The sequence below is a fragment of the Canis lupus genome, chromosome 15 (assembly GCF_011100685.1).
Source record: "Canis lupus familiaris isolate Mischka breed German Shepherd chromosome 15, alternate assembly UU_Cfam_GSD_1.0, whole genome shotgun sequence".
In the NCBI taxonomy this organism is placed as follows: domain Eukaryota; kingdom Metazoa; phylum Chordata; class Mammalia; order Carnivora; family Canidae; genus Canis; species Canis lupus.
In genome coordinates, this window is record NC_049236.1 from 35,048,720 (window position 1) to 35,063,592 (window position 14,873).

Genomic DNA, 14,873 nt, shown 5'->3' on the forward strand with positions numbered 1-14,873 from the left:
GGACTTCTGTTATATGTGCCAATAAATTTTTCCACCTTAAAAAAATTTTTTTTTTGATTTAAGATAGTTTGAGGTATATTTTCAGTGATTTGTAACTAACCCCATGCGGTGACTTTTCAAAATACTCATGTTCATAGCAAGCCCCAAACTTCCTCTCCTAGCCTAGGTGGGGATGGGGACAGGAAAAGCAGTCAGGGGTATACCTTCTGGGAAGGTGTACATGAATAAATCCTGTATAGGAGGGCAATTTGGTAATTTTTATTAATACTAAAAGGATATTTTAGTACCTTTGGCCTACTAATCCTACTTCTACAAATAAATTCAGTAGATAAATTAGCACATGTGCTGAAGATATATGTTCAAGGATATTCAGTTAAGTTTTGGGGGGATGGCAAAAGATTATATAGGCAAAATGTCCAACAATAAATGACTAATTAATAATGATCCATTTAAACAATAGGACAAACATTCTGTAGCTATTAAGAAAGAACATGACAGCTATACATGTGCTACCCTGGAACACTTCCCAAGATTTATGAAAAAAAAGTAAAAAATGGAATAATATGTATAGCATGCTACCATCTGTGTAAAGAGGATAATTAAATAAATATGTGCATTATATGTGTATATACATTTATGTGTATATATATATAATATGCATAAGCATTTATATAGGAATGGATTTTTTTAAGTAAACTCTACCCCCAGTGTGGGGTGAACGCATGACCCCAAGATCAAGAGTCACACACTCTACCGACTGAGCCAGCCAGGGACTCTATATGGGAACTGTAAATCTTTATAGAAATAGAAACTTAGTGGTGGTTGTTTCTGGCGGGGGGGGGGGGGGGGGGGGGGGGGGGGGGGGGGGGGGGCGGGAAACAGGCTTGAGAAACAGATCTACTTTATATCCTTTACATTTTGTAACTACTATGTGTCTCTATTACATACTTAATGCCTTGAGCTATCTGGAACTTTTCCCTCCTTCCTCAGACTTAGGGCCTAAGGAAGGTGGAGATGCATGTCCCAGGCAAGAAGTCCGGAGACCAAGTGATCAGCAGCCTCCTCTTTGGGAAATCAGTCCAGGAGCTGATCATATCATAGCTTCTCAAAAACTCTCTAAAAACCACTGAAAGAACTGAATGTAATCAGCAAAGAAGTAAGAATAGGAATTATTTTCCCTGGGAGCAGAAGGGTACAAAGACGGCGCCCTCAGACCACCCGCCCTGCTGTTGGCACGCTGCAGGGCAGGAACGACTGCCAGCTGCCAGGGCACCAGAGCTGTCCTATGGGTGACTTCTTTCTCTCACGTGGCCTGAATCCTCTCCATGGCTGCTGTCCTGTCCCATTGGCCATTTAGAATTCCAAGTATCCCCTGCTTTTTCAGTGTTCATATTACTTCACTTTGCTTTTACAGAAGACCTACATGAGTACTCATTTTCGATAACCAAAAGAAACCTAGAGGATTTTTTCCGCTTTTAAGAAAAAAAAGGCAGAAACTGAAAATAGTAGTGTTGTTTGCAGTAAGTCATCATAGAAGTAGCACGCCCCTGAGCAGCGAGAATGGCCCCTCCAGGTTACCTACCTGGGGACTCAGCTGCTCAGCATCAAGCACCACAGCTTCGAACTTTGGGAGCTTCTGTGCTTTATTTTGATCTGCGTATCCATTAACAAGATGCATCCTCAGGCATCAGAAAAGCTTTACAGGGGTTATTTTTGGGGTTTAGGAATGCTGAAAAAATGTTTTTCATATAAATTAAGGGCAATCATTTCTTCACTTTGCATCATTTTGGCTTATGAGAAGTTTCATAGGAAACCTTCTATGTGGAAGTTGTGAACCTCCTTCAGAGCACCACCACACTAATTTCTGAAGATCTTCCCTTCTAATACGTGTGTAGCTGGAAACATTTAAGGCTTCAAACGCAATGAAGATGAAAAGTGTAAGCAAGTCTGTGGGTTGATTCTGAAGTTCTGACTCTCCTGATTACCTGAGGAGTAGATGGTCTCTTCCATGAGCCCAGGATGCTCTGCAGCCACCACTGTGTGCTGACCATGACACACAAATGCAAGAACACATCAGAGTGACCTGAGACGCACAGCCAAGTCTGCCTACACGGTGACAGCTGCTGTTGGGGGAAGCTCAGGGACTGGCATTTGAGTTTGCTATCATTTTACTGCTTTAAAATGTGCAACTCAAGCATGATGCTGCTGTTATTTCTATTAAGCTATAAATCACCTACAAATTAACCTCTGCTGCACTGATCCTGCCAAAATGTTGTTTTAGAAAACAGTTCAGATCCCAACTTTGAGAAACAGATACTCATTCTCCTCCTCCCTTTCCCCAGCAAAGTTGGTCCCCCTCACAACGCAAATCACATAGTTTACTGGTTATGAGAGTAATTGCTGGTAGCCTTCCAAAACTCATGTTTTTTTATTTATGTATTCGCATGGGGCAGCAGGAGTGTGAGTGGGGAAGGTGGTACATATTTGCCATCAGAGAACACAGAATGCATTATAATGTTGTCTCTAATGGAGGCTTGAACTTTGCATTTTGTATCTTTCCAGGCCTTAGACTTCTCATCTGCCACCGTCCCTGGGGAATTACATGATATCAGAGTTTTCCACAGCACACCACCAGCTCTCAAACCAAAAACACCCAAAGAAAAGGGGCAGCATCTAACAGATCTGCCAGTTTTGTTATTGTTTTATTACCGTTAGACTTGAGTGTGTGTGTTCTGATCTTTCTACAACGCCTAGCTTAGGAAATGCTTAGCAAACACTCACTGAACTGAGCAAACTTTGTTCCTGTGCCAGCTGCCTATAGGATTGTGTGTATATTCAGCTTAAACATTAAAAAAAAAAAAGTGCAAGTGTGGATATTTTGCAGAACATGTCTTCAAAATGGACTAAAGTTTATTACTCATTATTATTTATTGGTGAGCTCAGAGGAAAAGGAGCTCTTTTCATCCAGGGGAGTTTAAAAGACTACAGGGGCAGTTGCAGTTTAAACAAACTGGCTAGGGGTCTCTTGAGTTTGGGGACACCTATGACACAAACCCAAAGAAAGCCACACACTGTGTGTGCCTTGGGTTTCTGGAGAAATGGCTCCACCTCTGCTTCAGTGTAAGCTTTTCCCTACCCCTCATTTACCACATAGGACAAGATGCAAAGCCACAACAGGTGCTGGATGTCCCATCTGTCCAGAGAGTTCTTTACACACATCAGTCTGGGCAGCCACAGCCAGAATTTGACCCTGTTCACTTTACATGTCATCAGTTGGGTTAGATTGGATTATGGACAACAATCCTAACTGAAAAATGTCTTGAACGGCCTGTGAGCAAGTCTGAGTTGTTGTTATACCTCTGGCAACAATGCCAATGCTTGGGATATAGGAGATACTCGATAAAAGTTAGTTGAATGAGGACTAAACAGGACTAAATCCTCTTTTTTTTTTTTTTTTTTTTTTTAAAGGCTTAAACTCATGACCTTAAGATCAAGAGTCACATGCTCTTAACAACCGAGGCCCCCTCAGGACTAAATCCTTTTTTAAGGAATCTGTTAAACCAAATCCATAGCAATATTTATTTTTCATCTCAAGAAAAGAGTTGAAAAGAAGAAAAAAATGAGTTTTATAATCGTGGGTGAGGCCTGGGGGGCAATGAGAGTACTATATGGTACTTATTCATCCTTTTATTCCCATCACCTTATGTAATCCTGACGGCAACCTTATGATGTAGGTTAAGCAGGTATTATTATCGTCATTTTACAGATGAGGAAACTAAGGCTCAGAGAAATTGTGATTCGTTTAATATCTTATCTTCACATTCAACAGAGCTGGGAGGAGAGCTCTTGTCTTTCTACTTTACCAGTGCATAGGGAGCTATAGTTATTGTGGTTTATCTTTTAAAACCAAACTACACACAAACATCCTCTCTGCACAAGCACACCCTGCTCTGCAAGTCTTCCTTTATCCCTCACTGGGCTGCCTCAGTGTTCCCACATGGAAACTGACCCACTGACCTTGGGGGCCGGCAAACTGGGGATTAGGTCCCAATTTACATCTCTGTGACTTTGGACAAGTAACCCCCTAAGGCTTGGCTTCTTCCTCTGTCAGATGGGAATAAGAATACTCACTGCCAAGGGCCATCCTGAGGCTTAAAGGGAGGTCATACAGATAAAGCGCTTAAATACAAAGTCTGACACAAAGTCAACATCTATTAAATGACAGCTTTCATCACAGTGAGGGCAACCCCAGAAGAAGTGACCTGGGACTGGGGTGGAACTGAGGGTTACACAGCCTAGCCTGTGGTAGCGGTAGCGTGTGGCTCATAGGTTCAGATTTGACTCCCCATTGAAAGAGTTCAGGATCACTGGGAACAGACTGTACAAAACAAGAACCTAGCCATGTACTGAGATTTTCACATCTGTAAGCAAAGCATGTACCCAGGCATATATACACAAACGTGTATACAATGGAGAAACATACGCTTTCCCACATTAAAGCAAACTTCAAGATACATTGCTAAAAGTCACAAAATCAATGGATTTCTTTTTTACCACAAACACCACCAAAAATAGAGAAAGAGTCACTCTGATAGGGCTCTAGATCTACTACAGGTAAAATCCCAACCCTGAAAGTACCCACAGACAGTAAAAATCTGAACAATTTTCTTTAAGTCTACAAATTAGTTGTGACCCCCCAACTGTAATAAGACTGTAGCTGTTGAAAGCTCTTCGACGCATTTCTTAGCGTGGAAGTTCAGGAAGACTCCAGGGACACGGATATTGATGGGTAACAATAATTAACCAACCTTAAAAAAAAATGGAAGCCACTAATAGAATGTATCAAGGAGCTAAATATTCCTCAGTAATAATTCCATAATGAGCACAGATTCTGGAGTTGAACTGTCTGGGTTTAAATGCAGATTGTACTACTTCTTGCGTGTGATTTCTAGCAAATTATTTAATCTCTCTGTGCTTCAGTTTCCTACCTATAGAGGGGGAACAAGTGGGGCCCTTGGGTGGTTCAGTCCTCCAGGCATCTGACTTCAGCCCAGGTCACGATCTCAGGGTCCTGGGATCGAGTCCTGTATTGAGCTCTGTGCAGAGTCTACTTGAGGAGTCTCTTTCTCTCTCCTCCCTCTGCTACTTTCCCCGTGCTTGCTCTCTCTCTCAAATAAATAAATAAATAAAATCTTTTTAAAAAGGGGGTGAGTGAACAAGAGCACATACTTCATAAGGTTTGCTATGAATATTAAAAGAGGTAGCGGGGGATCCCTGGGTGGTGCAGCGGTTTGGCGCCTGCCTTTGGCCCAGGGCGCGATCCTGGAGACCCGGGATCGAATCCCACGTCGGGCTCCCGGTGCATGGAGCCTGCTTCTCCCTCTGCCTATGTCTCTGCCTCTCTCTCTCTCTCTCTCTCTCTCTGTGACTATCATAAATTAAAAAAATAATAATAAATAAATAAATAAATAAATAAATAAATAAATAAATAAGGTAGCGGATATAAAACTTTGAGAAAGGCACTTAACACATGGTAATGCGTCAGTGAATGTACTACGATTATTGTGTGTATATAGAAAACATGCCTATTTAACAAATACTTCCTGCTCTAATCCTAGATCTATCCTACCTCAATGCCAAGCTCAGTATTTCCACCCAGACAACAATGATGTGAAATTGGATTTATCTTGCCTTCCCTGCTTCCAAAGGCCTGATACTGTCACTACCACAGAGTAGTTCCTCTGGAAATATTTGATGAGAGAATGAAATGATGATAGCAGTATTTTAAAGCATTTTGAAAATATGTCATGAAAAGCATGATATTCACTGTGATCCTCAAGGGTAAGGGAGAAAAAGGAGGTATTCTAAGCTTAGATGGTCTCTCCTCCATGCGATAAGAGGGAAATGAAAAAGCAAATACTGCAAGGTGCACTGTAATTAAATTGTGTCAATTTCCCAGCATGATGATAACGGAAAACCCCCTCATGGAGCCAAGGCTGGTCCCCTATTCATCTGTCCTCTATTCATCTTTTAAAAAACAAACCCCTCTCTCACACAAATTCTCTCTCACCAATGTACATGAGCTGTTAAGAATGCACATGAGGGGTGCCTGGGTGGGTCAGTGAGTTAAACATCGGCCTTCGGCTCAGGTCACCATCCCGGGTCCTGGCACCGAGTCCCATATCGCTTTCCCTGCTCAGCAGGGAGCCTGCTTCTCCCTCTGCCCCTCCACCCACTCATGCTCTCTCTCTCCCGCGCTCTCTCAAATAAATAAAACCTTTAAAAAGAAAAGAATTCACATGATATAAAATCACAGAAAAGCAATAGGAGCAACAATTTTTTTTTCTAGCTTTCACCAATGTTCGCCCCCCCCCCCCCCCCCCCCCCCAAACAGTAGGCAACAGAGAGTGCAGGATTTCAACAGACTTTACAGTTGCTGTCTGACAGCAAAATCCTGCGGAGGAGGTTAGGGCTGATGCTTCCCATGGGGAGCCCATGCCAAGGAAGATTCATAATCAGACAAGTGAGAACTGCCCAAGAGTTACAATTAAAGCTCTGGTCGAAGCACACAGAAACTCCAGGCTTCAGACGAAGTCTTCCCCACAGAAAGCTGAAATTACCCCCCAGTGTGCAGAGGCTGCACTGGTACAGAAGCAAAAGATCTTGTTCTCTTTAGGGGGAAAACCATGATCAACTGTTCCAACATAAGGTTAAATGGCAAAGTATCTATGATATATTAAGCTTCCACCCAGAAAGAGAAAGTTGTAGACCAACACAAGTAATGAGTCCATTCAATTAAATAAAACCAAAACCAAACCTTCTCTATTACCCCTCTATCTCTCTGTAATTTATACATTAAAATTTCTGGACAAAAATGTATGCCAAATTGCTAATACTGATCACCACTGGAAAGTAAGTAGAGATTTTCACTACTATTTAGCTTTTCATCAAAGAAAAAAAACAGGGGTGCCTGGGTGGCTCAGTGGTTGAGTGTCTGCCTTTGGCTGAGGTCATGATCCTGGGGTCTTGGGATCAAGTCCTGCATCAGACTCCCAGCAGGGAGCCTGCTTCTCCCTCTGTGTCTCTGCCTCTCTCTCTCTGTCTCTCTTATGAGTAAATAAATAAAAATCTTTAAAATAAAAATTTAAAAAACCAGATTAATAACCTCAATAGCCATTACTCAGGTTTAGCAATCATCAATTCTGACCAATTTTGCTTCATCAATGCCCTCACTTCCTCTCTTCTGCATTATATTGACTTGAATCACAGATATCACACTATTTCATCTGTAAATATTTCAGTATGTATTCCTAAGACAAAGACTCCTCTTTAAAAACAATACCATTATTATATGTAAAAAACCTTCATGCTTCAAATATCCAGTGCTTAAATTTCTTATAAATCCTAGGCTTTTTAAAAAAAATTTATTTGAACCAGTTTTCATATAAGGTCCACATACAGGGATGGAATATCTATCTTTTAAGTATTTCAGTCTGTCAATCTTTCTTCCATCTTGTTTTCTTGTAATTTATTTGCTACATTTTAAGTTTCATATATCTATAAATATAAAACTGGCCACAAATGTGGATTTTTTTGATAAGTCAAGAAGGGCAGGGGAAGGGCTGACAACACAGCACTGAGTTCCTTCACTTCTCAAAACTCAGAAAAGTTAGCAGTGGTAAAAGGTGCAGCTTCATTAGATGGGTCTTTCTCTGTCCTCTAAAATGCAATTAGATAAGAGCATACCAATATACAAAGATTGTTTAAAAAGTAAATTTACAAAAGCAGTGGATTATCATCAGTAGTATAGTAACAAAGACGGTGGTGCAAGAGGTCGTGAGCAATATCATCGGAGATCCATGTGAATCAACAGCTAAATGAGCTTAGTTTATATAAGTCTCTCTCTCTCTCTTTCTCTCTCTCTCTTTTAAAGATTTTATTTATTTGAGAGAGAGGAAGCATGAGCAGGGGGAGGCGAAGAAGCAGACTTGCCCGCTCAACAGAAGCTTGATAGGGGGCTCAATGCAGGCTCCATTCGGACCCTGAGATCATGACCTGAGCCAAAGGTAGACACAGCCCACTGAGCCACCCAGGCACCCCTGTGTAAGTGTGTCTTGCTTTAGCCCTAGTAAACATCTCCTTTCCTAGGTAAGTAACTTCCAGGCAATGCAGATGCTATGACTACATCTTAATAGACTTTTTTTTGTCCTTTTTCATTATAAAAGTACCATCCATGCGAACTACAGACAATTTTGCAAATATAGTTAAATAAGAGATAAAATGAAACCTGTAACTTCATCACCCCAAAGTAACTACCATATTGATCACTAAGGAATCTTTTGGTTCTAAGTCAAGGGAGACCTAAATCAATCTGACTTAAATATAAAGGAAGACTTCTATATTTGGCAAGTCCAGGGGTTGTTCTGGCTCCAGGCAAAGTATAATCGAGCAGTGAGGTGATGTCATCAGAATCTGATTTTCTCTTATCTCTTACCCTGTTTTTCTTAGTGTCAGCTCATTCTGAAACTGGCCTTACCATAGCTGCATGATAGCTACACAATTCCCAAACCACAAATTTCTTGCTCAAGTCAAGTGAGAAAAAAGTATGTCTTTGTCCCAGCCTTCTCAGTGACAATCCTGAAATATACTCTGATTGGTCCCGGTTGGACCATGCGACTGCCTTTAACCTCACAATGGCAAGAGGGATATAATAGATGGGTCAGCTTAGCCTAACACACATGCTGCACTTCATGACTGAGGTACAGTCAGCTTCCCCAGAAACACACAGATCTCTACCCGGAAATGGGGGCTTTTAGGAAGATGGAAGGGAGAAATCCTGTTTGGGAAGCAGCCAAGAGGTGTCCAGTGCCATCCCTGTTTGTATTTGTTGTGCTGTGACTCTGTTTTTATTTTTTTAAAGATTTTATTTATTTATTTGGAGGGGGGCACAAGCAGAGGGAGGATCAGAGGGCAGAGGGACAAGCAGACTTGTCACTGAGCGGGGAGCCTAATGCGGGGCCCAATCTTAGGGCCCCTGAGATCATGACCTAAACTGAAGTCAGGCACTTAACCGAATGAACCACCCAGGCTCCCCTGTGACTCTGTTTTTAAATGTGGAAGATGCTGCCAATGCTGAGATTAATTTTTAATATGTAGAAGTTTGGGGAGGGATATTTTCAACAGCCAAAGTACAAGATGATGCTTCAGACTTGGTAGGTACCAAAAACATCTGTTGAGTTGATTATAAACTAGTGTAAAAGGCTTAAAGGCAGAATGCCCAAAGATGCTTGCAAAAGTACGAGACCAGGAGCAGTAAACTCACAGGCTCCGTCACTCCACCTACGTGACAATGCCTGGCCTTTATTTACACAAATGTTTAAATTTTTGGTTGGTTATGCAAACAAGTAGCATTAAGTTGTTCAGGTATTTGTCATGGTTTCCCTAGAAATCAAAAGAATCATAACAACCCAGGTTTCTCACAATTGGGGGGGGATGGATAACCTTTTACAAAATAAAATCCTCCAATCTACCCCAACACCATATGAAATACATATGGGCCTGATGAAGAAAAAATGGGGATCCCTGGGTGGCGCAGCGGTTTGGCGCCTCCCTTTGGCCCAGGGTGTGATCCTGGAGACCCGGGATGGAATCCCACGTCGGGCTCCCGGTGCATGGAGCCTGCTTCTCCCTCTGCCTATGTCTCTGCCTCTCTCTCTCTCTCTCTCTCTCTCTCTCTCTCTCTCTCTCTCTCCCTGTGACTATCATAAATAAATTTTAAAAATTTAAAAAAAGGAAAAAGAAAAAATGGAGCATGAAGCCCTTTGTGTGGATCCTGCCCGGCTCCCTCTTCATACCAGTACCCCTTCCTCCATGTCAGCTGGACTATGTCGAGTGACAGGGAGTTGAGCAGAGCATCTCACAAGATATAATCTTACTTTAATCTCAATTTCTGATGCTAAAACAATGTCTCACTACTAAACAAAAGTCTGCTTCCCTGGAAGGTCTACTCAGTGGCCCAAACACCCTTCTACAAGCTTCATCTATTTTATGAGGGCTCCCATCCTGCTCTAGGGCAACATCTTCACTGCTTCCACTACTGCTCACTAGTCATGAGCTCCGTTCCTTTTATCATCCTGCTCCCCTTCCACCAGGCATTCTCTTGAAGCTTTAAGAATATGCCCTTGACCCAGGGGACAGGTGCCAATTGCTCAGTGTCTGTGGAAATTATTTCTCAGGCCTTCTAACATCACATGCACTTGCTACTTGTCTACTACTAACCCTGATAGTACCTTTCAATGTTTGCATCTCAGCAGCATGAGGAGGTGCTCTTGGAAACTCAGCTCTTGATTCCTTGCTCCTCTTCTGAACCTGAAGTTATCTTCTCCCCTCCACACTGTGTTCTCCTCAGATTCTCCTCAGACAAATTCACGGCAGACGTCTTGTGCCTGTGACCTGCTCCAGCAGACAGTGATGCCGGGGCTGACACAGCCACTCTTCCCAGCTCAGCCCAAAGGCCTGTCAAGGACTGTGTCCGCTCTCATCTGTTTCTCTCCTGAGGTGGAATGCAACTTCAGATGTGCTTTGATCAGCTCAGAGATCAGGGGGCCTGTTCTTCAATACAGTTATTCTTTTCAGGCAGATGTGGGTTTTTCAGCAGCTTTCCTTCTCTGTTGGTTCATCTCAAGCTCAAAGGTGATGGTCAGTCTCCACTAGGTACAGCCCCACTCAGCTGTCTCTGGGGAGCTGGGCCCGGCAGATTTCATGAGGGCCCTGAGCCAGTGACAACCAAGACTGATAACACAGTAAGACAAAGGCTCTCAATGACGGCTGCACATTAGGTTCATCTGGAGGCCTTTAAGAACTCTCAATGCCTTGTTCCAACACCCAAGATTGATTCAGCTGATCAGGATATCCTTTTAAAAAAAATCACTTTTTAATTTTTAAAAAAAATCACTGGAAGTGGGGCCCCTGGGTCTGTCTGTCTGCCTTTGGCTTAGGTCATGATCTCAGGGTCCTGGGATCAAGCCCCATTAGACTTCCTGCTGAGTGGGGAGCCTGCTTCTCCTTCTCCCTCTGCCCCTTCTCCCCACTGCCCATCCCAGCTCGTGCTCTGTCTCTCTCTCTAAAAAAAAAAAAAAAAAAAAAAAAAAAAAAAAAATTAAAAAAGTGATAGATCATCATAGGATGATCAGATTCACTGATCTGCAGGATTCAGAGTCACTGCAGGACATCTCTAACAGCTTCTCACCTGGAAACAGAGTCTAAGGTGCCCGTCAGAAACTCCACCATTCAATTCAGGAACTGTACTAAGATTTCACAAACCACATGTAATTCTCCCAGCAATTGTGGGAAACATTATTACTATCCCCACTGAAAAGATGCCAAAAGACAAGTCTCAGAAATGTCAAGTAATCTGCCCCAGACACACAGAGGAAGAAAGAGGTGGACAGAGAGTATTTTGGCAGAGTCCAAAGACAGCATTGCTAATCCCAGTATACCTCCAGTGTAGCCCTGTTCCTTTGCCCTCCTCCCAGAGCCCTGAGAGCTAGATTCCCCTCAGTTCTCACAGGGGATTGGAATCTAATCTTTTTTTTTTTTAAGATTATTTATTTATTTATGAGAGACACACAGAGAGAGAGGCAGAGACACAGGCAGAGGGAGAAGCAGGCTCCATGCAGGGAGCCCGACATGGGACTCAATCCCAGGTCTCCAGGATCAGGCCCTGGGCTGAAGGCAGGGCTAAACCGCTGAGCCACCTGGGCTTCCCTGGAATCTAATCTTGAACCTCTACCTACTTCCCACCAGCCCTTCCTGGATGTATTGTCTCTGATAACCAATTTTTTTCACCTTGAAGGAGCTCTGGCCCTTATGGTTTGAACACCTCAAAATCCAGTCTCAGGTCACTCCCTTGGGTACAACTCCCTCTGGCCACTGACCTCCTGACCCTACCTCCAATCCAAACTATCATTTTCTCCCAGATGCTGCCCATAGTCAGTCCTGGTTTATTCCTAGTTGTACACATTCTGTGCATCCAGGACTGGCCAATTACAGCATCAATTAAATCCCTCTGATTTTTTTTCCCATATGAACTGTCGTGAAGCCTTTTTACCAATATTACACTGAAAGGAATGATAGGGGTGCCCAGGTGGTTCAGTTGGTTAAGCATCTGCTTTGAGTTCAGGTCATGATCCTGGGGGGTCCAGGGATCAAGTGCCGCATCAGGCTCTCTCCTCAGTGGGGAGTCTGCTTCTCCCTCTCCCTCTACCCCTCCTCACTACATGTGCAGGCACAAGTGCTCTCTAACAAACAAATAAAACCTCAAAAAAGGAATGATAGTTTTCAGTTATAAGCACCCATGGGACATCTTTCATTTGAGTATTAAACCATCACCAGCATGTGTAGCTCTTTTTATGCTTTAACACTTCCCCCAGGAATGTCTTTGAGGAATAGGATCACACCCTATACCTCTTTTGTATTTAGAGTGGCTGCTGTGGGCAGCCCTGGTGGCTCAGCAGTTTAGTGCCACTTTCTGCCCAGGGCCTGATCCTAGAGACCTGGGATCAAGTCCCGCGTAGGGCTCCCTGCATGGAGCCTGCTTCTCCCTCTGCCTGTGTCTCTGCCTCTCTCTCTCTCTCTCTCTCTCTCATGAATAACTAAATAAAATCTTTAAAAAAAATCTCTAGAGTGGCTGCTGTACCTGACTCTCCCAAAACCCTTACTGCCCAGATGATTTGTCTAAACCAAGGATCAGGGGCTTTTCCTGCTAAAGGGCAGAGAGTAAATATTTCAGGCTTTGCGGCCAAGGCTATCTGCTTTGCAACTGACTGCCCACCCAGGCCGCTGCGGGTGACAGCAACTGGGGCCGTCTGTAAATGAGTGGGTGTGGCTGGTGCCAAGATGAATGCAAACACAAGTCTAAGCCATTCGTGGCAATTCCATTTCCTCAGCAAGTGACTGGCTTACAGGTGGGCGTGCGGCTCAGTCCTGGTGCATGGGATGTAAGAAAAGTCAGCTGAGAGGCTTCGAGAAAAAGACTATTTCACATTTAAGACACATAAGGAAGAGACCACTTTTCTGTTTCCTTTGGATGTTATGAGATCTGGATGCGAACCCCTACAGCCATCTCGCTCCTGACCAATGATGAAACCATCAGAACCCGGAGGGCAGGGATGCCTGGGGGGCTCAGCAGTTGAGCATCTGCCTTCTGCTCAGGTCGTGATCCCTGAGGATCGAGTCCCACGTCGGCCTCCCTGCGTGGAGCCTGCTTCTCCCTCTGCCTATATCCCTGCCTCTCTCTTTCTGTCTGTCTCTCATGAATAAATAAATAAAGTCTTTAAAAAAAGAAAAACAGTGCAGAGCCAGGAGGAGCAGAGAGGAGAGTGGAAACTAGAAACTAGACCTGCTGTGCCTAGAGGCCGCCCTACCTCATCTGTAAGATGACAAATTTCTTGATTGCTTGAGCCGTTGAGGTGGCCAAAATGCATCCCAATTACTGTACTGTGCACCCTCCAGTACTCAGCAAAGTACTTCCCAGAGAGAGAGAACATGTTCAGTAAACAGTATTTTGTTGGTCTGGCTCACAATCTGAACCGTACACATACACAGCTCCGAGTTCTTTCCACTGCTGGGGTGCCCGGGGGGCTCAGTCGGTTAGGCATCCGACTCTTGATTTCGGCTCAGGTCATGATCTCAAGGCTGTGAGAGGAACCTCACATGGGGCTCTGCACTCAGCGGGGAGCCTGCCTGAGATTCTCTCCCTCTCCCTCTGCCCCTTCCTCCCTGCACGCGCACACGCATGTGCACTAGCACTCGCACACTCCCAAAAAAGAATGCTTTCCGTTGTAAATAACCTGGCTTCTCTTTAATACAAGTTTATTTCCTATTAAAAAAAAAAAACCACCAATGAGAGGAAATAATAGCAAACTTTATCTTTAAAATGAATGGAAAATATTTGACAATTTTTCATTTTTCTGAGAATACGTATGTTTCCAGATTATCCACTCGCTGTACATTTCCTCCCCTTCCTTTCCACTTCCTCTTCCTGCCGGGCCCTGAAAGGTGCACTGTATGCAAATATGCATACGCTCATCAGTCTTACCAGGCAGAGTTCCAACTGGCCACCCCACACCAACACAATTAAAAGTTAAACATCAATTAAAATTCACGAAATCCATTTAGCTCTCTGAAAAAGCACTAAATAACTGTACACATTTGGGGCACAAATTAATCTAAATTGTTTTTCATTACTCTTTAGTAATCAAACATACGGGGCCTCTTTGAGCCTCTGTTAATTGCTCATTCAGCTTAGACTGAGCAGGCAATGAAAAATGATCCCAGGACAAAAGATAAAAAACCTGGACTGAAATGCCACACTTGGGTCAAGCTCAGACAGCCAGGTGGCATGTGGGTGACAGCGGCACAAGAGAAACTCTGGAGGGCAGGCACTGTCTGGGGTGAGTGGTCATGCAGATGATCTCTCTTCTGAGACCTCCCACTGATGTAGTCATCTGCTTATTCCACACAGACCTGGACGTCTACTGGGCATCTCAGGTCTAAGCATGTTCAAAGGAGAACATACAGCTTCCTCACCTGAATCTATTCCTTGTCCTATCTTCCCCCATTTCAACAAGTGGCATCCAACTCCCAAAACCCAAATTCAGCATCATCCTTGATTTTTTTTTCCATTACCCCCACAACCATGCCGTCAGCAATTCCTATGGGCTCCGTATCCACAATCTGTTCATTCCTCTTCAGCCGCTGCCACCACCCTAATCCAAACCTCTGTTACGTCTCTCCTGAGATTTCTACCCACCTCCTAATGGGGGTCCCTATTGCCCCTGGCGCCTCTCCAAAACCCATTCCTTTAAAATATC

The 14,873-nt window shown here is 43.6% G+C and overlaps 1 protein-coding gene across 3 annotated transcripts in view; it reads right to left on the reverse strand.

Moving 5' to 3' along the window:
• Window positions 1–14,873, reverse strand: part of TMCC3 (transmembrane and coiled-coil domain family 3) — a 261,930-nt gene that overhangs the window by 128,630 nt on the left and 118,427 nt on the right. The window contains exon 1 of one of the 3 annotated variants that reach the window (XM_038558660.1): window positions 10,290–10,307. The exons of the other annotated variants lie outside the window; for them this stretch is intronic. The gene's annotated coding sequence lies outside the window, so the exon portion shown is untranslated. Of the gene's footprint in view, window positions 1–10,289; window positions 10,308–14,873 lie in introns of those variants that run through there. 3 annotated transcript variants of the gene reach the window in all.